We start from the raw sequence: 9,935 nt of genomic DNA on the forward strand, positions 1-9,935 counted from the left end.
ATCGGTTCCGGAGTGGCCAAAGTTTTCACTCTTTAGCGTAAGAACCTTCCTTGGGCTTATACGAACCCAACGCAGCAAAGAGCGCTCCGATCCGACTGTCCGTTATCAACTGATGCGCGTTCGAACAAAACTGTCGAAATTTTTTATATATATAGAAGATAGATAGAAGAAGAAGAAGATATGGTTGATTACATGTTGATAACCATGACCTGAAAATTGGGTTGTACAACCCAGCCAAAAACCTACCCCAGTAGGTTCCAAAATGTCTCCTTTACCAAGTGGCCAATCCCGGATTTCTTTATAGAATCTGAAATAAGACATTTTTTCCGAATCTTTTGAGGGGTAAATGAACTTATTTGGTCAAAATATTTAAGTGGAACCAAAAGTGTATGACCAAAATCGCTTATTTCTAATTGCCGTAAATATCATTCCAAACGGGCGTAGCTTAATATCTTTACTGTTTGTTTAATGTTTTGAATAAAAAATCAGATTCAGAAGCAAACATTATTATCACATAATCATATAGAATCATTAACCTGACCATTGAGTTGAAAGGTTAATACCTCGTGTAATTAGTAAAATCTGAGATATTTTGAAAATTGGCTCACTCAAATAACTCGGCATTGGAGTGTAAAAATTATTATTGAATGGAAATTGGAAAAAAAATCCCTATAGGTTGCATATTACAGTCCAGACTTAGATTACCCAAAGCCTCGATTATCTGAAGTTCCGATTATTCGAAGTTCGATTATCCGAAGGTTTGTATGGGACTTCGGATAATAAAATCACGAACAAAAAAAAAGTTTTTTCGTATATTTTTATGTTCATGCTTTAAATATCAGATTCGAGTTCTGCGACACCATTTTAGCCAAGTTTGAATGGATGATTGCCTTTTAAATTATAAAATTCATTTTTTCAAAAAATCATTTTCGTGATCCGCTTATCCGAAGTGAAATTTTGCCAAGGCCTTCGGATAATCGAGTCTGGAATGTACGGGTAAATTTTGCGGGCATTTCAGGACATGATCCGCTAGGTGTACTGAGCCCTAATCCCAAGTATAAGATTGATTGGTTTGCTGCGTTGGTAGCGTTGGTTGCGGCTTCCCGTTTGACCTTAAAATTTTTTTATTGGTTTCGGATGTTTGGCCAAAGGTTGGTTGAAATTATTTACTTCAAATGATATGTCTCAATTTGCGTTGTATTGTATGTTTGTATTTTGCTCGACAATCACGTTTTAGACCAGTTTTGAGAACAATATGTCTTTTTTTAGGCAAGCAAGCACTATTTTCTACCCGGAAAAAATATAGAGTACCTTCCATAGCAACCGAATAAAAGGCCGATTTTAAAATCGTATATTTTTCATACAATCATATTACACCCTAATGTACATTCAACAGTTTTCAGATTTCCTGGAGTCTTGTCTTGTTAATGAATTAAAACTGACATGCTTTTTTTAAAGGCAATAATCCCACACACAAAGCTACGGATTAAGTTTTCGCGAAAAAACTTGATTTCCTTTTGATTTCTAGAACAAAGCACAGGATGCTGCAGGTTTTTCTGAAAGAGCATACGATTTTACACCTTAGGAAGGCATTAACATTAACCTTAACATGTTAACATTAGTTGAGTTAAAAACTGCCAGTGAATCCGCTTTGTAAATTTTAAACCAAACTGCATCAATAACTCAAAAGCGATGAAAATAAATCTGGGACATTTATGTGATCAGGGGTAGTGGTGTTTTTACAAATAAATTTCAGTTTTGTCTAATGATAAGTGTATACAAAATTGTTATGATAGCTATTTTCATATATTTCATCGCTCGTATTACTATTTTTAACTGTGAAATATCGTACAAAGCACATGAAGGACACACGGGTTCATAACCATCACGCGAGTATCACTGGCAGCCCCAAAACACTCGGGAGAACACATCCCCGAGGTCCTACCTTGGCACCATACCAGGTTTGCTGTCTGTTCTCAGCGTGGAAAACTGCTATTGGTGGACTCACCAGCACCGACCGGTGCATTTCCCATTCAAAACGATGATGAGCTGTGTGCTGCACCCAACGAGAAGGAGTTTCCACGAAAAAAAGATGCACTCTCTGGTGGATCCAGTGCCAGTGCCAGTGTGTGGCAGTACCGAGCTCGTCATCGTCATCATGTATGCATCAAATGCTTACTTTTTCATACAAATTACGATTATGATAAGTTGGATTATGTGGGTGGATGATATGGACCTGGTCTGGTCTGGTCGGTATGGACATATGGAATGGATAGTCAGTTGAGTGGAATAAACTTGAACCAGTATGAAGGTAAATAGACGAGTAGCAGGAGCAATGATGTGCATTGTTGCGTTTTATGGTTTCACCACCTTTGTTCTTCTGGAACAAAAATTATTTTTTTTTTTTTAATTTTTTTTTTTTCTTCACAACTTATTTTTATTAGGTCCTTTTAGGTGCTACGACCAGGTTAGGACCGAGGATCAAGAGTACAACAAATAATAAATAATAATAAAAAAAAAAACTTTAACTGAATTAGATGATCATTTTCTCGTGCCATGTGTCAGCAAGTGTGCGATCACGTCAATCTGTTCCTCGGGTGTCTTGCACTGCGTCAAGCGAACTCTGTATTCTCGGTAAATGGCCCACAGCTCCGACTCGGTGTACAGCATCCGTTCACCTTGTTGCTCCTTCGGGGTCGCACCGGCGCCGGCGCCAGTAAAAAAAAAAAAAAAAGGTTAATTTGCAAAAGTGTTCTTGTAAGCTTAGTTTATTTTAATAAAATGTGTGATCCTTTGAGCAAGACATTAAAATTAAAGTTCCAGTATCTATAAATGGTATTTTTCAAAACTAATTTAAGAACACATTGATTGATTCAAACAAACAAAGTTTGTGTTCTTAATGGTTGGAAACAACATTCGAAATCTCGTCCGTATTTGTCCCACATGATCACAATTTCTGTCCTTCTTTAAATATTACCCACAATATTGGAGAATAGCCGCGACGCTCCAACTTCAACATTTATACAAAGAAAACTAAAACTGTTGTAATTAAAATTTGATTAGTATTTTCCTATGAATTAATTAATACTTTATATTTATTAATTGATACCAACTGAACAAAACCCAAATTTTAGGTTATTCTAAATATTCTACAGCTTTAACCCTTTTTCGTATTATTTTATCAAAAACGGCTTCATTCATGAACGTCCCAGTGCAGTATTTTTATACTTCCACTCATTTCGGATTTGAGCCAAAGGAGTGGTTGGTCGAGCCCGAGCATCGTTCACCACGAAACGCTGAAATGCGGAAAGTAGAAATAATATTTATTTAATTCTTTCCTTTTGCCAGACTTTTCATTCACATTAAAACAATTTGCTGAAAAATATCCAAGTGCTGCCTGCCATCCTGTGCACTCGGTTTTAGCGAGGAGTGGCCAAAGTGACCAAAACCCGGCCTCGGTCTGGAACAATCGGCTTGTTTTGCCGCTCCAACCCCACACTCTCACAGGAAGCATGAGCTGCCGCAATTGTGCCGGACTGTGCAGAATGGTGTGGCGGCTGGCACCATTGGAAAAACAAAACAGTTGAGCTGCGGAAGAATATCGCTGTTTTTTCAAGCCATCGGCCATTATTATTACTATACTTTTATTCAAAAGTGTTTTGAATAAGAGCTTTGGTTCTAAAATAAAACTGTGCGCTTTTGTGAGAAAGTATTATTGTTTAAGCGATCGTTGTGAAGGATTTTCTCCTACGGTGATAAGGTTTTATGTATTAAAGCCTTTGGTGCAAGTGGAAACATGTCTGTTGGCAAGTAAGGCCGTTGCAAAAAGTTTATGTCGCCGCCAGCGCGCTCCTTAATTTCTACTCAAAATACTAAAACTGACCGTATTCGAAATTTTTGCCGGCAAATATTTTGAAACTCGGCCCAGAGGTGCAGAATGGTCCCAGAAACCATGTCCAATCATTGTAAAAAGTAAGTAAATCTTTCCCAGTCCCTGAGGGGAACACCCGTGAAGAGTATCGGGGCCGGCATTTACAAAGCGGATTCAGTGGCAGTTTTTCACTCAACTAATGTTAACATGTTTAGGTTAATGTTAACATTTCATAGGTTCCCTAAGGTGTCGCGATAAGGTTCAGTTTGTGACGATACACTACCTTCCCTTTAATAAGCAATCGAATACAGAAGGGAAAAGATCACCAGTTGTGTTGGTCCGAGCCGGGATTTGAACCCCGATCTACCGCTTACGAGGCGGAAGTCCAATCATTGGTTTGGGTGGATTTTTTTTTCATAATATCGGTCTGTGGGGGACCCGTGGACAACAGACAACAGACAACAGACAACAGACAACAGACAACAGACAACAGACAACAGACAACTGACAACAGACAACAGACAACAGACAACAGACAACAGACAACAGACAACAGACAACAGACAACAGACAACACACAACAGACCACAGACCACAGACAACAGACAAAAGACAAACTTCTTGGCAAGATAGCACAACCAGAACGCAATTGTAAAGAAAAATGACAACATTGCACGAGGTTTTTACTGTTTTTGTTGAAAGGTAATATAGTTGCTCAAAATTTTGTACTTAAGGGTGCACAGCAACCAAGGAAGCTGTTGTCTTCTTATCCTAAATTCCGATGGTAAAAAAATCAAACTTCGTTGTTAATAACTTTGAAGACAGTAATTTAGAGGGAAAATAAAAAATCATATCGATAGTACCCGTACTTTTGAAGATACTAAAATATCTGTGACAAAAATCTGGGTGCAAAAGCTCTGGTTGATGTGTACCGTTAACTCAATTTGGCCCTAAAATGCACGTGAACAAGATATCACAAGCCCGACGATATTATGATTTTAAAATATAATTGCTCATAACATTGCGAAACTAAAACTGATCTTAAAGCTTCAAAAAGCTTTTAAATTGGACCATATTCTATTTTTTTTATTGATTCATATGTTTCCTTAAAAAAACTTATTACAAATCGTATGCAACCGGAGCATTAAAGTCCTTTAAAATCCGCCGCAATATTGGCTCTTTAATAAAGACACAAACCGATTTCTGAGTATGAACAAAACATGGTTTCCGGCATTCAAAAATAAGCTCCAGCATGTCAAAAAAGTGTTATAGGAGTCATTTATGCATTAATTCTAAGAAAATTATAAAGGAGTTGCTGCTAACATGGTTACCCACAAAATATATATTCCTTTTAAAACCGGCTAAGTACCAAAAAAATAGAATAGATCTTACCACCACAAAAAAGAACAAGAACGTCCAAAAATCGCCCTTCCGCAAAAAATGAGCGGCCTTCCGCTCGTGGAATTTGAATTTTTATTTTTTCTTTATTGTAATCCCAAGCTCATTGTCGAGCGAATAAATTCATAGAGGTAGATTATACTACCGCGCTGGCGGCGGCGCGCACTTTTCCAGCGCGCGCAAAAATAATTTTAAATTATCTAATCTTACGACTTTAATTCTATGCATAACGTCCAATTTATGCATACGATGGGGCATCATTATCATCCTCATCGTCGGTCGTCTTGTGCTGGGTTAGAAATGAAGACAACGTTCGCGGGCATCATTTTCTTCGCAGATCCTCGACACTTCTCTTCCGGCTAACGCCACACCATCACCACGAAAAACGGTTCCCGAGAGAGGATTTCAACCTGACGTCGTCGACGGTGACTGTGACTTGTGCCACTAACGGGAGTCGGAGGAGGAGAAGAAGCGTGGAGGAAATAGGTCTTGTTGGCTTGGTGTTGGCCAGAGGTCGTACCTTTCCACCTCATCCCACACCCCCACAACCTGAGGTGACTATGGAGAAGAAGAAGAAGAACACACACACACAAACAACTTCCGCATTGCAGATGTACAATTCGTCCTCTTCCTCCACCAGAACCTACCCTAAGATGGTTTGTTTGTGTTTTCCACGTCGAGCTTTGGAACGACCACTATCGCACCTCTAGTTCTGCTGCTGCGTCCTCCTCTCTGTGGCACACTAGGCCACAGTCGGTACACACGGTCAAGGGGGAAGAAGAGTTGTTTCTTTGATCTTCCACATTAAAGGGAGCGTATAATTTTAGGTGTTAACGAAATAGTGTTACTGTGTGCCGGTTGCACTGTGCGGTCCTTTGGACAAGCAAACACTTCATAGTAATTTTAAATTTGTATCAATGTACTCATTGGTGCCCAAAAAATCCTTACTGTAGAATTAAGTTGAATTCTAGATTCTGTAACGATGTTCAAAAAGTGTTGTATCCTCTTTTGAAAATGTTTTCTTACATCCACAGTTAAAGACCGAGCGGTAAGTCCTTCCGAATTGAAACGAGAACCTCGATTCTCGTCTAAACGGAACACATCCCCATTTTTGGACCAAGGAAATTGTTATCTTTTTATTCCAAAATTGTCAAACTTGCGGACCCAACCCGGCAACAATCAGATTGTAAAAAGAGTGAAACTTTGATGTAAAATGTGTTGTAGATTTTACATTGGGGGATGAGCATGAGCATGAGCATGGTTGACTGCCAATCAGCTGCTACTCCGTTATTGACAGATCAGCTGAAGTTAAACAATGAATCAAAAATGATCAGTGGGAGCCAGTGGTGTCACGGTTCGCTCACTCGAATCGTGGTTCAAACGATACGTCCTGACGCTCAAGTGTGGTTCGCTCATGATTGCGAACCAAGCACGAGCGAACCACGATCCGAACGCCTGCCGTGGTTCGCATGAACTCTGGCTCTCTCATCGCGAATGAGAATGAGAGGGACCATCAATGAGCGGTTCGCAAGAAGAGCTAAAAAAACAGCACTCAGAGAAAAACATTTCATGATTTTGACAACAGAAGGTGACTATGAAGGGCTACAGAGCATGGCTGCAACAACTCATTGGGATGTCCTGGGTTTTCCAATGACTCCCTGGATTTATTACCGGTGGGTTCACCGCCGTAACAAGAAAGAGGTCTGCGGTTTATAACTGCGGATCATACCCGCATAGCTCCAGTGAGTATGGTAGACTTTTTTATATTATGTTGTTATGTCCTGGGTCAACAGAGGACTCCCTGGTTCCTTGGGGACCATCCACAAACGTGGACACTTTTTTGGAAATCTCAACCCTCCACCCCCCCCCCCCCCATCGTGGACAATTTCCATTCAAATTAAATCTTTTTTCTATGGAACGTGGTTAATCGCCATTGCGTCCCCCCCCTTATCCTCAGATGTCCACGTAGTTTATGGATGGTCGTTAACAAATTTGAACAATTTTGTGGGAGTGAAGAATAAAAACAAATAAGTTTTTCTATCAGTGCCTACATTCTCCGTTGGCGAACCGTTCGCTGAACACTCTCTTTACTCCGTTCAGAGCGGAGCGGCAAGCGAGCAGAGAAATGATGATCGAAATTTTGGTTCGCGAACCGTTCAAACCCGCCGCTCTCAGCGTTCGATAAGCGCTCACCCGATAGGTTCGTCGATTGAGTGGCTATGATACGCTCAAAAGCGAACCGTGACACCACTGGTGGGAGCCAACCATCCGTTCACTGTTTAACCTCTGAAGATCCCTACTTTATTAGTCAATACCGGCGCCCTCACAAGAAGCCTGCAGTTCAACGAAAGGGAGGATCCAAATTGTCAGTGCGTCTTTCGATCATTATATAGAAATGGCTTTTTCACCGCAAATAAATAAAACCTCGAAAAATTTAAACACAATCCACCCGATGCCGTGCCTTCCGATCAACGATGATATAGGAAGGGCTTTGAAAATCACAAAACAATAAATTAAGACACACACAATTCACGACCAAAGGCACACAAAAAAATCACTTTTCACTCCGAATATTTTTTACACCACCTTTACAAATTATGCACTCACCCCATACAAACAGCGACACATAAGCACACAAAAAAAAATTTACCTGAATAATCAAGGCTTCGCGTCCCCACTTCCAGCGCACCAATGATGCTCTGTAGATTTTACATTGGGGGATGAATCAAAAAATCTATCTATAATTTACGTAATTTTATAGATATTAAAATGTGGATAACAAAAATCTTGGTACAAAAAGCTCTGGTTGATGTGCACCATTAAGTCCTTATTTTCGAACTGCATTTATAGCTCGTGTTATATTTTGGGGTTTTCTGACACATGAGTTGACATCTAAGATGTTTCGGGTATTGATTGAGACTTTTCTAAAATAAATAGTTCAGCTCAACGAAAATTTAAATTGCTAAAATATAACCCATAAAATACATCATTTACAGCCAAAAAAACTTGATTTTAATGTTTTCAATAAACTAAATTCGCCTAAAATTATCAAACATCTTATTGTATGGTTAAGCCATTACAAACACATTTTCTCGCACGGTTGTATGGGCTAAGCGGTTACAAATACATTTTCTTGATAAAAAAAAACGAAACGAATGTTTTGTTTTGCAGTCATAAAAAAAATATTACACAAAGCTTCCAACTTAATGAAAGTTTTTTACAAGAAACACTCATCTCAACTATCTGATTGAACATTTCACCGCCGTTTTATGAAATAATTGCATCTTTGACAGGATTGCACTTGAGTTAGACAGACGTCGATGAAAAACAAATTTCCAAGAAACTTCCTGCATCAAACTTGCTTTTATATTCGCTTGTAAAGATTGTCTGCACTGTAATGAATACGAAGAAAAGCTCTGCCTATATAGCCGTGTCCAATTGAACATTTCTTCGCACAGTGTCTTTTAAACCTTCAATATTGTACATGTTGCGGTTCAGCGTGGGAGTATTGGGGAAAGCAGGGAAAAAAAGTTTTTCATTTATTCCCTTGACAGTCAATATTTCACCGGGATGCAATATTCATATTTCTTGCTGTTACCACCACCCTACCACGGGAACTTTTTCTCTGATCACACTCATACGTGTTACAACTCACAATAATGCTGTAATAAGAAAGTTTCCCTTGAAAGTGTGCTGCAGCTGAGGAGGATCCCTTGAGAAAAGGCAGTTTCAGGAAAGCGAGCAACTGTACAGTGTATCCTGGTGATAGTTTTAGATGTGGGGGCTTAAGTTATAGAAAGAAAGTCAAATGTGACCTCAACAGTCGCTTCAGTTTGGTACTGATCCTGTATGGATATTTCAAGACATTAAATAAACTAAATCAGTCAAAGCTTTGTGAAGCGAACTTTTCATAGTACTTTTGTAATATTACCTTAATTGGAACCTTAACTTGATCAAAATCATGAGCCATTTCATCACCATTAGGCTTAAAACAGTGAATAGTCACAACAACTTAGTCCTCGCAAGTATCGGAGCTAATTAACATAATTTATAAGTGAAAGTGACTATTCATGAGGTATTAACTCACTGTTCTTCTTGTCAAACTATGTTTTGTGGCGAACTCTGTCTCTTCCTAAGAGATCGTCTCGGGACCCCGACGAGAAACGCAGCCGCTCAGATGGTGGTTCATTTCCATGCTAAGCTAAATATAATTGAACACATTCAGGGCCAGAACGTTTGCAGCAGCTGTTTGTCTGCCTCAATTGCTCCGGGCCGATTTACCGAGCAGCTAAAGTGAGCGAATCTCCGGTTTTGAGCAGCTCCACGCAGTGTACTTTGTAGTCTGTACTTTGAAGATTAGGTGAATATTAATGGACTATTACGTCTGGCAAATGCAATACCAAGCATGGTTCTCATGTCTCTTCTTGGCTGCGTGGTGCGTTTCTCTTCTGTTCTCTGCTGGTTGGTGCAAGATGATTAGCTGGTTTAGCCACCAAAGCTCTAATAATCGAGGCTTCTTGGACGATATCCACTAGCCATTTTGAGTGCAGAACGAATGAGGTTGAGTCACTTGTGCTGCTAACGGGTTATCACCCGATTTGCAGTCTCACAGGATAAATGTGAAAACATGGGGTACAGATTCGAATTCATCGTGCAAAGATATTAC

Source organism: Culex pipiens, chromosome 1 (assembly GCF_016801865.2).
Source record: "Culex pipiens pallens isolate TS chromosome 1, TS_CPP_V2, whole genome shotgun sequence".
In the NCBI taxonomy this organism is placed as follows: domain Eukaryota; kingdom Metazoa; phylum Arthropoda; class Insecta; order Diptera; family Culicidae; genus Culex; species Culex pipiens.